Consider the following 15,773-nt stretch of genomic DNA (forward strand, 5'->3'; position numbering starts at 1 on the left):
CATGTAGCACACAAATGCTTGGTTTGATGGGCATTCATCGAATGCATGGTCTTCACCACAACAAACACATGCAAGCTCGACTGCTTTCATCTCTTAAACTGTAGTTGGTATATTCATCGTCTTAATCATATTAGTTAAAGATGATACCTGGGCTGTCAATGAAGTGATTGTATCAAGTTCCATGGTACCAACAACTTTTTTGCTCGTCCCAACTCTTGCAGTCAAATACTGATAATCATTATTGGCAATCTCTTCCATTATCTCATATGCTTCATTATAAGATTTGTCTAATAAAGTACCATTGGTAGAAGCATCAACAACCATCCTCATATACTCATTCAACCCATTATAGAATATCTCCATCTGAGTCCAGTGTTGAAACCCATGCATCGGACATTTCTGAATTAACTCTTTAAATTATTCCCAAGCTTCATATAGTGTTTCATCCTCTAATTGTCAAAAGGTTGTGATGTCGTTTCTAAGCTTGGCATTCATATTTAGAGGATTATACCATAGCAAAAACCTTTGGCAAAGATCATTCTATGATGTCACTATTCCCAATGGCTAAACATTCAGCTATGCTCTCGCACAATCTATTAAAGATTACGAAAACAATTTAAGTCATATAGCATCTTCAGGAACACCTTGATGTCTAAAAGAGTCACAACCCTCTAGAAAAAGTCTTAAATGCAATCTTGGATATTTAGTAGGTAATCCATTAAACTGTTCTACCATTTGCAACGTCTAAAACATCACCAGTTTCAGTTCAAATTGCTGAGCTTGTATTTGTGGTCTAACTATCCCTGGTTCAGGTCATCCAAAATTGGAACAACATGCTCTCAAATTAGTTTGTCTCGATCATCTATCACTCGATAAACAAGAGGATTAATATCTTGACCATTTAGATTATCATCCAGACCAGGTATCACCCTACGAACAGGAGGATTAGCATCCTGACCATTCGGATTATCATTAAGAATAGGATCATTCCTATTCCTATCAATTTTTTGCAGTTCTTACAGCCTTCTTCGTAAAGTTCTCTTGATCTCTAGGTCAAAAGGATACCTTTTGTTAGTAGGAATGCCTCTTCTCATGCACTGATGGCAAACCTATAGAAAATAAATATAACTAAGTTAAATAAACTAATGGAATTAAGTAAAATAACCAAACCAAATTACACCAAATTGCTAATCCTCGGTAACAGCACCAAAAACTTGTCGCGTGTGAAATGATATGCGAATTGTGTAAGTTTACACGTCGGATCAAGTAATAAAGTGATAAGTAAGATCATCTTCACAGGGATCAGATTAGGTATAAAAGTGGTTCAGTTATTATAATGAATTATGATTAATGCTATGGCAAAACAAAGTTAAGTTTACAATGGTAATCTAAAGGAACAATAATGTGTGTGATATGTGTAATTGATAAATAATGGAAAATGCTATGACAAGTCAAAAGTAAAATGCAATTGCAATTACGAGAATAATTACGTGAATAATATGAAAATGAATAAATAAACAAGAATACTATGACAAAGATACTACGGCAAAGGATAATGGTTCTACGATGTTGATTTGGAAGGTGGAAATTACTAAGAATCTACCCTTACTTTCAGTAAGGCCTCAGCAAAACTCAAATCTACAGCTTAAAAGAGACCTAAAATGACCTGCTTCTTTCGATAGAAAGATCTCAGTTACCTTACCTATGTCTACGGCTTTAGCACGGTACCCTGCACTGTTTCATCTTCATTCTATATGAACATTGCTCTATGTCTAGAGTCTACTACAAGTATGTATTGAGTACTTGCTCATATCATTCAATTATGGTCCAACTACTCCAACCTTTTCAAAATTAGATTAGTTTATGGGCATGCTGCATAGTCATCTATGTCTAAGGTTTGCACGATACAACTTAGAAATAAAAAAAATTGAATGAAATAGTAAATTAATTCAGATTTATGCTTCAACCATTAAGAAAATAAAGGTTTCATCATGTAATTCCAACCCTATGAGATTTAGCTCATGGGTCGGCAATTAAAATTCAAAATCAAAATATCATTTAATATCATTTCAACAAAACAATTCACGAAAAGCAATAAAGAAATAACAGAAGAACTTCGAGAGGATAGCTTTTGCTTATCCATCCTACACTCTAGTGACACAGTGTCCTATGGTGGTTGAGAAGGACTGCCTTTGTCTTTCTCTTCTCGTCACTACTTAGCCACAACCCTTTATTTTTGTCTAAGGATCTCTCCTTTTTTTTGTTCGCCCCCTTTAGGGTTTCCTCATTTTTGTTATTCTTTTTCATTCCCCTTTTTTAGGTTTCATCCTTTGGCTTTTTATAAGCTTTTTCCCTAGGGTAAATCTAACCAGCCCATAATTTTCTTCCCTATTTTTTAGACAGAGTTTTTTGGTACAAGTAGAGTTTGGCTAAAACTGTTATGCATTGAGTGTTGACTTGATCTTCCTGGAATTGCCATGGCATTCATGTTGGCAAACTTTCCAACCTTTTGCCACTGCAAACCTCCATTCCTTTATTTCTTTCTCCGCATCATGCACATGCCAATTACTAGCAAACAAATCATTCCTGCAAATAAGTAAATAATAACATTTAATCACAGTCTAATCTTCTTAATGTAATTCAATGAAAATTATGAATAGACTGTCCTAAAATGAAACTAAATTTACTTAAGTACAGACAATTAGCTAGGTCTAAAGGCATGAAATCCTATATAGGATTGCGATTTTCCATTTTCAATTCCCTTTCCATTTTTAGAAACCTACATTCATTTCCAAATGATTTCATTTCTCCATTTCGGAGAAAACCATAATCATTTCTGAATGTTTCTCATTTCTCATTTTCTATTCATTTCGTTCATTTTTATTTAAACATACAATTCATTTGTAGTTTGAATGAGCTAGCGGAGGGACTGATTGAACATATGTGTTTGAGGCTCAAATGATTTGTAATTAAGTTTTGGCTTTTTTGCTATTGATTATAAACTTATTTAGTCATGAAATCAGTCCACTATAATATCGTGACTGAGCTCTCCTCAACGACATACCATTACGAAAGCAACTACTCAATGCTTATCCAATGACCTTGTCATTAGTGTATTAGCCTCATAGGATATCATTGATCTCTTTGGGATAATATATGTTCTCCCAATATGATCCTATTTTATCTCATGGTAACCATTATATCTTCCTTCATGAAAACTCAATCACTATCAAATAGTGATCAAGTCATCCATCACAAAGGCGGATGACCCGTGACCACGTTTACTTTTCATCAACCATGTAATGCCAACGAGAGGATATCATTTACCCATGTTTTAGACTATAAATTCCACTGTTGTGAATGATGTTACATATTACAGAAGTTGTACACCCAACGCACTAGCTTTCGGTTCCTTATTTATTGAATTCGTCTACTAATACATACTGTCTTTTTGTATTACGATCTGACCACATAATATCGCTTATTATTAGTTGAACATTAAACAACCAATGAGCAACATTTGCTTCTATTTTGCTATGTATACAAAAAAAAATGTGAGGAAAATTATACAAATTATATTAATGTAATCAATGAATTTGTTTTATTAACCAATCTATTCAAAAAATTACAAGTGTATATTGTCGAAAATACTACACTTTAGGCACCAGATTCAACACTCTCCCAATTTCCATAGTGAAGTAGATGAGTCATGTCTCACATTCTTTTTCCCTTTTATATGTTTTGCAAAGAGCTCTCTAGCCATAAGTGTCTTGGCTATGGGGTTTTTCTTTATATGTGATCTTTAACTTCGCCTCCCATTTTGTCAAACACTACTGTCTCCCTTACGTGTTTTGTCCTTATGTGGTTAATTTGGGTTTAGCTATATCCACACTATTATAGTGTCATAGCTTTTCTATACCTTATATCCAACCCCCTATAGTGAAGTTAGTAGTGCAACCCTATTTGACACTTGTTCACACTATAGACCCATTATCTAGGACTAAAACACAACCTAATATCGATTTCTTTGAATCCTGATACGTCTGGAAGTCAAAATCAGTGTATTCGATAAGACTGAGATCTCCTCTAGAATACACAAGCATATAATTCCTCGTTCTCCATAAATACTTGAGTATATGCTTAACTGCTTGCTAGTGCCTTGATCATGGATCCGTCTGATTCGACTTACCAATCCCACTACAAAACAAATATCTTGTTGTGTGCATAGCCTCACATACATGAGAAGTCCTACTGTCGAGGCAAAAGGAACCTTTCTCATGTTTTCTCTTTCTTTAGCTGTCTTAGGATAGTCCTCTAAAGAGATATGAAATCCCGATATGGATGGTTGATTTCCCTTTTTTAAATCGGTCATTGCATAACGCTCTAATATTTTGTTTGTTTATGAAGCTTGAGAAAAAGTTATCACTTTGATTTTTTGATCCCTTAGGATTCGAATACTTAGAAAAAAATTAGTTTCTTCCAAGTCCTTCATACTAAACTATTGTGTTAACCATACTTTAACCGATAAAAATGTCCTTACATCGTTTCCAATGAGTAGAATGACATTTAGTATAGAACAAGAAAGACTATCTTTCCATCCCCTAAATGTGTGTAAACACAAGGTTCATCGACATTTTGCTCAAATCCAAAAGTCTTGATCATTTGATCAAATCTTTGTTTCCATGAGTGGGATGCTTGCTTAAGTTTATATATGGATCTAAGCAGTTTGCAAACTTCATGCTAATTTCCTTTAGCTATATATTTGGTGGGTTACATCATGTAGATGTTTTCTTCGAGACAGTCATTCAAAAATGTTGTCTTGACATCCATTTGCCAAATCTCACAATCGAGAGTCGTCGCAATGGATAGTAGTACGTAGATTAATTTGAGCATGGCAACCGAAGAGAAGGTTTCTTCATAATCAATACCTTCTTTTTTAGTATAACCTTTGCTACAAGTTTGGCTTTATAAGTTTCGTTTTTCCCATCCACATTTCCTCTTGTAGATGCACTTACACCCTATGGGTTTTATCCTTTCCGATAAGTCTACAAGTTCTCACATTGAGTTGGAATACATGGAGTCCATCTTAGCTTTCATAGCTATTTCCCAGAGCTTAAAATCAACATTTGCATCGCTTCGTCATATATGAGTGAGTCATTATCTTTGTGTTTAGGAAACTCAGTGTTAAAAAAAAATTTCCATATTAGAAAAACTCAAGCCTACGAGAGACCCTTCCACTGCGACGAAGCTCCTTATGCTACTGATCATTTGTAGGTTTACTATTAGGATTTGGTTCTGAAACTGTTTCCATAGGGTTTTTTATAATTCTCGAAAGCTCCTCAAGTACATCTTTACTCCAAGGTTTGAAGTCATTCATTTAACTTTATTCAATTAACGTAGCATGAGTTTACAATATAATGGTTTGCTTTTTTGGGTTATAAAACAAACCACAATTTGTTCCCTTTAGATATCCTACAAGCATGCACCATTCTATTCGCGAGTCCAATTCCTCGCATCTTTATCCAATACGTATGTTGGGCATCCCCAAATCCTTAAATGCTTTAGACTTGACTTCCTGCCATGCAATAATTCCTATGGATTTTTTGATGTTGCCTTAGTTGGCATATCATTCAGAATATAGCAAGCCGTTGTACTGTATATCCCCAGAAAGAGATTGAGAACTTTGAATAGCTTAACATCGAGTGTACCATGTATAACAACATTCAATTTCTTCTCTCTATCACGCCATTCTGTTGTAGAGTGTCTGGTGCAGTTAATTGGGATAGAATCTCATTCTTTACGAACTACCCTAAGAACTCATCAGATAAATATTCTTACATTGATTAGACCAAAGTGCCTTAATAGTTAAACCTAGTTGTTTCTCCAATTCCGCATGAAACTCTTTAAATTTATCACAGGTTTCACAATTGCGGTGAATCAGGTATACATTCACATATCTGAAATAGTCATCAATAAATGTTACATAATACTCAACCACCTCTTGCACTAATGCTCATGGGGCTATATACGTCATTATGCCCAGGTTCTAAGGGTTTTTTGGCCCTCGTTTCTTTTGCATTAAAAGATCGTTTAGTCATCTTACTCTCTAAGCAGGATTCACATTATGAAAGATCAACTTCTTTAAATGAACTTAAGATGTTGTCTTTCACAAGTCTAGTGATTCTTTCTTAGTTGATATGACAAGTATCAAATGCCAAAGGTATGCCTCATTGGAGTGAGAAGTTTTAAGTCTTTATTTAATATTTCAGTCTCAAATAGCGTGTACATATTTGGTTTGATAATATAGAAATTATTTGACATCTATCAATTATAGATAAGATTGCAATTTCTAAACATTGCAATTCCATTATTAAAAGTCACGGTCAAGCTATCTTTATATAAACATGCAACAAAAATTAAGTTTCTTTTGAAACATGGTATATAGAAAACCTCTTTTGAAATAATCTTCCTAAATTTTTCAAAATAAAGATGTACATCTCCTATTGCTTCAAATTCCACACTTGTCCTGTTATCGGTCCTCAACAATATGATCTTATCTATACGATCTTTTATCTCACCGAACCTTTGTAGAGAAACATAAACATGATTAATGACTCCTGAATCAATGACCTAGTGGTCTATTAAATTCTCCACTAAATAAGCTTCTATCATTAAGAGTTTCATACCTTTGCCAATGGTGCCCAAGTATTCCTTCCACTCCTTACAGTTTGCCTTGAAGTTTCATTTCTTACTGCAGAAGAAGCATATAGACTTAGATAAGTCGTTAGGCTTTCTGGTTCTCTTCCTTTCCAATTGTAGTGGCCCAGAGACCTTAGTCTTACCTTTCTTAGCATGCTTTCCCTTACCTTTTGAGGAAGAAGCTATGAATATATTTGCTTCTACTCTTTGGACCAACTAACCGCCATTCAGCATCAACTCATAGGATTGTAACTCCTTCATGAGTTGTGTAAGTGTCAGGTTTTTGTTGTCAAGGTTATATGCGGCTCAAAAACTAGCAAAATCTTTGGACAAGCTTTTGAACACCATCTCAATTTGAGTGTTCAGTTCCAAATTGGCCTTATTGTCCATGACCTCAGCAAAGTAGCCCATAAGAGTGATCATATGGTCTTTGAACAGAGTACTAGGCTTTTGCTAGGGATTTATTAAGCTAGTCATGGCAGATTGTCGACCGAAGGTAGCTTGGCCTTCAAACATGTCTTCTAGCATATCTAGAATCACTTTAGTAGTCTTACAGCGCTCTAGTTGCTTATTAAGAGCAGTGGTCACGCTTCCTAGTATATAGCAACGAGCTATCTCATCAGTTTTCCCAGCATTTTCTACCCTCAGCTTGAGTGGCCGGTGGGCACATATTATCAAGAACTGTTTTAAGTTTCTCACAACTCAAGACAATTATCAAGTTCCTTTTCCATTCTTTATAATTATTTTTGTTTAATTTTTTTCAGTGAGTATGTTAAATGAGGGAGTCGGTGCCATTTTCAATATGAAAATAAACATTCATATATTTGTATATTTGTATTAAGAAAATGTTTGAAAATGTTTTGCAACATTGCAGTATGCATTAAAATGATGCATGCGTCTTACATTAACCTTGAAAACATTTGTAAGTCGTTGCAATAATAATTCCCACACTCATTGAATCAACCACTGTAGGGTGATAATGATCAACTAGTAAGAACATGTATTTCCATCCAATTAGTGCATAAACCTAATAACAAATATTCATCATGCATAGAAATCTTTAACATACCTGAGAGACTAAGCCAGGTTCGTCGTACTATGCATATAGGGTGGACTCTTACTTAACTGCCAGAAGATCGACTAAATCAAAAGCTCTGATACCAATTAAATTGTAACACCCTCAACCCAACCTGAATCACTAAGTCCAGATATTAGATATTACAACCTACAAACACTTAGTACAAATTTTAAACATTTTGCGTATAATACTTTATCAACATAATTCGTTATTATTTTTGCATGGTTCTACTATATAAAGAGAATACCAAATGATTACAATAAAGTGTAAAACAATATGCATCATTATAATTTTTTATTTAAACTAGACTCTTCTTGATGTAAATAACTACACGCCAAAATTCTAAAATATTTCTTGTATGCATAATATCCTAACTCTCCAATTCCCCAACGCATTCCTGACTTGGTCCTTCTTGGCGTACTCACTCTCCCAACAGAACCTCAAACATAAACAAACACCTTAGTTCCTAGTTTAAGTTCGCTTGAACTTAGTGAGTTTTAGCACAAAATACCTTAGAGTGTTTCTAGTTTAATTCCTCATCTTGAAGATTGAGGTGCTTCTTAGACGAATATTTGTACAGAGCCTACTTTTAACGAATTCTCCTTTAAACAAACACTTAGCACTTTTCTCTAAAATGGTCATTCGTGGATATTATTCTTTGGCTAATATTTACTAATTGATATTGCAATTGGCAGATTCCCATACCGATTTCGATAACTATCAGACTATCCATTAGATCATATCCTGATTCAATCTCGAACCGTGCTCATACTGAAGATGAAATGTTTCAAATCATTCAGAAGAATTTCAAATTATCTGTTACATAACACAAGAAAGCCCAAATTGACCAACGACACAGATTTCAAATAGCCCTAGAACAAGACATAATACTATTCATATATAGTGAGTACCAGACAACTCAGATTTCAACCCTTCGTTGCATAGACAACTCAAAACAATGTACACTTATACATTCCATAACTATGAATACCACCATATCCTACACTAACAAAATACTATGGCAGATTCCCTCTTTAGAAACATAGGCACATAGTTATATTTAGATGTACCAGATTTTTATCATAGAATTTTCTATCAAAGATATATCAGAACTTACCCAAATTTTACCATAAAGACAGTTACAGAATTCGCCAAAGGCACATGCAGATTATGCCACAAAAACACTTACATATTATGGCACAAAGGCCAAACAGAATACGCCATAAAGGCTAAATAGGATACGCCACAAAGGCTAAACAAAATACGCCACAAAGGCCAAATGGAGTACGACACAAAGGTTCTACTTGGATGCAGCTAAGGCAACACATAAATTATCGTGTTTGCGATATGGATTTTCCTAAACTCATCATCGCATGAGGTTTGCCCATCATCACCCTAGAACACGCAGAAATCCTAGTAGATAAATGCGACTTAACTGCCCATTTGAGAATGTGCCATGGCCATGGTCTTTCTTCAAAATTGTCATACCAAAATTCATGTTTACTGTCCCGACGGACTTTATTACATACCATTGCGGTGTCAAAACTCCCATCATATACTTTTCCCAACACTCTGTTAAACCCCCATTTCTCCAACACTTTCTGTAATGCATGATACATATATTATAAGTACACATTCATGTAAACTATACTTATTTTCCTAACTAAATCGTACTCCTTTACATACTACCCGCACATCAGCATGATCAGGTATCAGTATACTTTCCATGCACACATATATATTTGCTTCATAAAATCACATACACCCATACATACAACACGTCACACACTTAAACTTACACAAATATTATACAAATGTCTCACATATCTATCCAAAAGTCGTTCAAGTACTCATGCATTGATATTAGGGCATCAAACATAAGTAGAACTTTCTAGAATAACTTATAGGAGTCAATACAAGAGACCCACCTAAAATTCACCTGTATTGTGCCTTGGAGTTCCAAACTCGAACATCTCTCTCTCGAACCAGCAACAACAACTACTTAAAAAACATGGAACCATCATTAAAACGCATATACAGACAATATGTTAACATCTTAAATACAGAGGACCCCGCCTTTTATTCACAACCTACTATTCATATGCTTCTTAATGTCTTTATTCTTTTAAAAACTTAACATGTAGAGCTATCAGACTTACCAGAAGGGTGGAATATCCATTGATTAACTTAAAATACTTAGCTTCCAGTAAATTGTGAAGAAGGCAACATATAAATTTAAGAAGAAAAGCTAGAGAGAAATTTTGAAGGAAGAAAAACCATCCAGACGAACCCTTCTCACCTATGTATATCCAGTTCCCTTTAGTGGAACTTGACAGGTGTTAATCGTATCCAAAGTTTGTCTTACTAAATAGCCTACAGAATCTGAGATAAACATAAATGAGAATCATCTACCAATGTTATTTGACCAGTCAATCCAGTTGGCTCCTAACCAGACCGCGTTACACAACCTATTTAACATAGTAGTCAAGCAAACTAGGCATCTGATACATTTGGCAATAACCCTTACTAGACTTACTCTTCGCTTATCATATTCTTTGTAACACCCCTTACCCAGTCTCACTAAAATTCAAATATTTCAAAATATATAACTCTTTTGCTTTCTATGTTTCTTTCATGTGAAAATAGACTCATTCAGCTTCAATTTAATAAATTATTCAGCCTCTAATTCAATTGTCACCATTTTTGGTGATTTTTCAAATTTTCCCAACTGCTGTTGTTCAAAACTGTTTTATTTCTAAATTTACTCTTTAGTAGTTTTGATACTTCATATCACCTTACTCATGGGTCGATTAAGTATCAAACCCAATATTCCTCACATAATCTTATCTATTTCACATGTACTTTCACTTTTCAAATTTCCCCGTGGAACACTTCGGAACATTATCCGTTACTCGGTGGATTCAGCACTTAGCAACCACCATATATTCAGTGATTCGGGGAATTAGCACATAGCAACCTTTTTCACAATCAAGGATACGGTGGAATCAGCACTTAGCAACCACCATTGGAATCAATAATTCAGGGAATCAGCACTTAGCAACCCCTCGGGGAATCTGCACTTAGCGACCCCTTTACATTCAATGTATTCCGCTCTAATCCGAGTGTTCAATCGGGAACCTTATTTTTCAACATTTTACCACCATTCTCAACTTAACCACATTTTTATAATCTACATCAAATATTTATTCTATATTCAATCATATCTCAATAATATATTAAAGAAAATTAAAACAATGCATTAATTCACATACAAACTTACCTCGGTGCTAAATATTGTAATTTTTGCAATTTACTCCACGATCTTTTCTTTTCCCGATTGAGGTTGACTTCTCTTCTTTCTTGATCTATAATAGCAAATTTAGCTTGTTTAATATTCACATTTATTAAAACAGTCCTCGACTCAACTTTTTGCAAAAATTACGATTTTGTCCCTAAACTTTTGCATATTTACATTTTTGTCCCAAAGCTCGAAAATTTAACTTCATCCCTAATTCTTATGTTTTATAACATGCTGAACATTTTTCCCTTCTATGGTAACATCAAATTCTCACTCCAATATGTACTTATGAACATTAGATATTTTTACCGATTATGTCAATTTACTCGTTTTCACTTAAAATCGACTAACAAAAGTTGTTTAACACAATTTCTAGCTTCATATTCTACCATAAAACATCAAGATAAACACATTTCAGCTCTGGGTATTTTTCCAAATATGAACCCTAGGTTAAATTATTGCTAGAATAAGCTAAATTAAGCTACTAGGATCTCAAAAATGTAAAGAACATTAAAAACGGGGCTTGGAATCACTTACTATGAGCTTGAAAAAGTGTGAAAACCCTAGCTATGGTGTCTTCCAAAATTCGGCAGCAAGCTTAAGAAGATGAACAAATTTTTACATCATTTTCCCTTTTTAAATTCTATTTATTTACTAAACGACTAAAATGCCCCTAATTAAAAAATCTATTTCACTAATCCTATGCCCATTTCTGTCCATCAATTAATTAATGGTCTAATTACCACATCAGGACCTCAAATTTAAAATTTCATAATAATTGGACACCTCTAACATGTAGAACTCAACTTTTGCACTCTTTACAATTTAGTCCTTTTAACTAAATTGAGTTCCCAAACGTCAAAATTTTCACACGAAATTTTCACGAGATCTTCCCGTGAAATTGTAGACCATAAAAATATAATGATAATAATATTTTCTCTCTTCAGATTTGTGGTCCCAAAACCACTATTTTGACTAGGCCTAAAATCGGGCTATTACAACTCTCCCCCCTTAGGGGTTTTCGTCCTCGAAAATCTTATCGGAAAAGAGGTTTGGGTACTGTTTCCTCATAACTTCCTCTGGTTCCCATGTAGCCTCTTCCATTCCCTGTTTTTGCCACAACACTTTTACTAAGGCTACACTCTTATTTCTTAACTGTTTGACCTCCCGGGCCAGAATCTTTATCAATTCTTCCTCATAAGTCATATCCGATTGAATTTCAATCTTTGTAGGAGAAATTATATGTGAGGGATCAGAACGATAGTGTCGCAACATTGATACATGAAATACATTATGTATTCTTTCCAACTCTGTTGGCAAAGTTAACCGATAAGCTACGGGTCCAATCCTTTCAATAACTTCATACGGCCTAATAATACGTGGACTCAATTTGCCTTTACGGCCAAATCTCAAAATCTTATTCCATGGAGATACCTTCAAAAACACTCTATCGCACACTTGGAACTCAATTTCTTTTCTTTTTAAATCCGCATATGACTTTTGTCGATCTGAAGCAGCCTTTAAACGGTCACGGAATACTTTCACTTTTTCTTCAGTTTCTTTCACCAAGTTAACCCCGTGAATCCGTTTCTCACTGAGCTCCATCCAATATAAAGGGGTTCTACACTTACGTCCATATAATGCTTCATACGGTGCCATTCGTATACTTGACTGATAGATATTTCTCCCAACTTCCATTGGTTGTAAGCAAATTCAACCAATGGTAGATATTTCTCCCAACTGCCTTCAAATTCTAATACACAACATCGGAGCATGTCTTCAAGAACTTGAATTACTATTTCAGATTGTCTGTCAGTTTGCGGATGGAATGCACTACTAAAGTTAAATTTTGTACCCAAGGCTTCTTGGAATTTTATCCAAAACCCCGAAGTGAACCTCGAATCTCTATCCGAAATGATAGACTTAGGCACCCCGTGAAATCTTACAATTTTAGCAACATATAACTCTACCAACATGTCAAGTGGGTAATCAATACGTACCGGTATAAAATGGGCTGATTTCGTCAATCTATCAACGATTACCCAAATAGCATCTTTCTTCCTTGGAGTCAGAGGCAATCCCGTCACAAAATCTATCGTGATGCTGTCCCATTTCCATTCAGGAATCATTAATGGTTGAAGTAAACCCGATGGTACTTGATGCTCAGCTTTCACTTGTTGGCAAATTAAACATTTTGATACAATTTTCGAAATATCCTTTTTCATGCTCGACCACCAATACAATTTCTTAAAATCATTATACATTTTCGTGCTACTAGGGTGAACTGACAAATCACTACTGTGTGCCTCATATAAAATTGTTCGAATCAACACATCATTTCTCGGTACACATATCCTTTCCGGGAATACCAGATAATCATCTGATCTAATTTGAAAATCTAAATCACCACTTAGTTCACACTGAGCTATCTTGGCTTGTAATTCACTGTTATTCTTTTGAGCTTCCCGAATTTGCTGAAGGAATAATGGTCTAGCCCTCAATTCAACCAAAATTGAACCATCATCAGACAAAGTTAATCTCATACTCATAGTTCTCAAAGAAAATAAAGATTTTTTGCTTAAGGCATCAGCAACTACATTAGCTTTTCGGGGGTAATAGTCAATCACTAGCTCATAGTCTTTCATTAGTTCGAGCCATCTTCGTTGTCACAAATTTAGGTCTTTTTGATTCATTAAATACTTCAAACTCTTATGATCAGTGAAGATTCGACATTTCTCACCATACAAATAATGACGTCAAATTTTTAAAGCAAAAACAATGGCAGTCAATTCTAAATCATGCGTCAGATAATTCTTCTCGTGTGGTTTCAGCTGTCTCAAAGCATAAGCTATTACTTTACCCTCTTGCATTAACACACACCCAAGACCATTCAACGATACATCACTATAAATTATAAACTCTTTTCCTATCTCTGGTTGTACCAATACCGGTGCCTCAGTCAATAATGTCTTTAATTTCTCAAAACTTTGTTGACATTTATCAGTCCATTCAAACTTGACATTCTTCTGCAATAACTTAGTCATAGGAGAAGCAATCATCGAAAATCCCCTAACAAAACGTCTGTAATACCCGGCTAAGCCCAGAAAGCTTCTAACCTCGAACACATTCTTTGGTGGTTCCTAATCAAAAATTGTTGAAATTTTGCTTAGATCAATCCGAATACCCTCGCTTGAAATTATATTCCCAAGAATCCTACTTCACGAAGCCAAAACTCACTTTTGCTGAATTTAGCAAACAATTTCTCCTCTCTCAGGATCTACAACACGATTCTCAAATGTTCGGCGTGCTTGTCCCAAGAATAAATTAAAATATCATCTATGAACACCACCACGAACTTATCCAGATACGGTCAGAAAATTCGATTCATCAAATCCATAAAAATAGTCGGAGCATTAGTTAAACCAAAAGGCATCACCAGAAATTCGTAATGTCTATATCTCGTTCTGAAAACAGTTTTTGGCACATCTGACTCTCTAACTCTCAACTGATAGTAAACAGATCTCAGATCGATCTTTGAAAACACTGTTGCTCCTTTTAGTTGGTCAAACAAATCATCAATTCTCGGCAAAGGATACTTGTTCTTTATAGTCACTTTGTTGAGCTGACGATAGTTAATACAAAGTCTAATAGAGCCGTCTTTCTTTTTCACAAATAATACAGGAGCACCCTAGGGAGAAAAACTCAATCTTACAAATCCTTTATCTGTCAACTCTTGCAACTGAACTTTTAATTCTTTCAATTCAGTCGAATCCATCCTATACGGAGCAATAGAGATCGGTGCAGTACCGATAATAAGTCAATAGCAAACTCAACTTCTCTAATCAGAGGTAACTCAGGCAATTCCTCTAGAAATACGTCTAAAAATTCACAGACTACTGGCAATGGTTCAAGCTTCGGCCCAGCTATATCAGTATTTAACACATAAGCAAAATAAGCTTCGCATCCTTTTCTCATGTATTTCTTAGTAGACATGTGCGAGATCACCATGGGCAATTTATTCGGCTCCTCTGTTTCAACCCGAAGAATTTCACCATTTTCACACTTCAATTCAAGGATTTTCTGTCTACAATTTACCTTGGCATCATGCAATATCAACCAATCCATCCCCAAAATAACATCAAACTCATCAAATGGTAACAACATCAGATTAGCCGGTAAATAGTGACCTTGAATCATCAAAGGACAATTTTTGCAAACCTTATCGACTAACACATATTTGCCTAAAGGATTTGATACTTTAACCACAAATTCAGTATTTTTAACAGGAAAATTCTTATTAGATACTAAATTCACACATACATATGGATGAGTAGACCCAAGGTCAATCAAAGCAATAACATCAATATCATGAAGAGAAAATGTACCAGTAATCACATCAGGAGATGATGCATCCTCACGAGCACGTATGGCATAAGCTCTAGCAGGTGTTCTAGTTTCTGGTCTCCCGGTTGTATCTTTCACCACACTTTTACTGCTAATTCTGCTTTCAGTATTTCTCGGTGGTCTACCTCTGCTAACAGTATCACTCGATCCAACTCTCTAAAATCTTTCTTCTTCTATCTTCTCAGGGCAATCTTTTATATAGTGCTCTTAAGAACCACATCTGAAACACGCTCGTTTAATCACCCAACACTTACTAACATGTCGCCTACCACACTGTTGACACTTGGGTCTGTT

General features: G+C 35.0%; 1 non-coding gene across 1 annotated transcript; it reads left to right on the plus strand.

Moving 5' to 3' along the window:
* Positions 1-379: 379 nt before the first annotated feature.
* Positions 380-486, plus strand: LOC128035035 (small nucleolar RNA R71). The gene has a single exon (XR_008191439.1). It is a non-coding gene; the product is annotated as a small nucleolar RNA R71 (small nucleolar RNA).
* Positions 487-15,773: the final 15,287 nt, after the last annotated feature.

The sequence above is a fragment of the Gossypium raimondii genome, chromosome 11 (genome assembly GCF_025698545.1).
Source record: "Gossypium raimondii isolate GPD5lz chromosome 11, ASM2569854v1, whole genome shotgun sequence".
Taxonomy (NCBI): Eukaryota; Viridiplantae; Streptophyta; class Magnoliopsida; order Malvales; family Malvaceae; genus Gossypium; species Gossypium raimondii.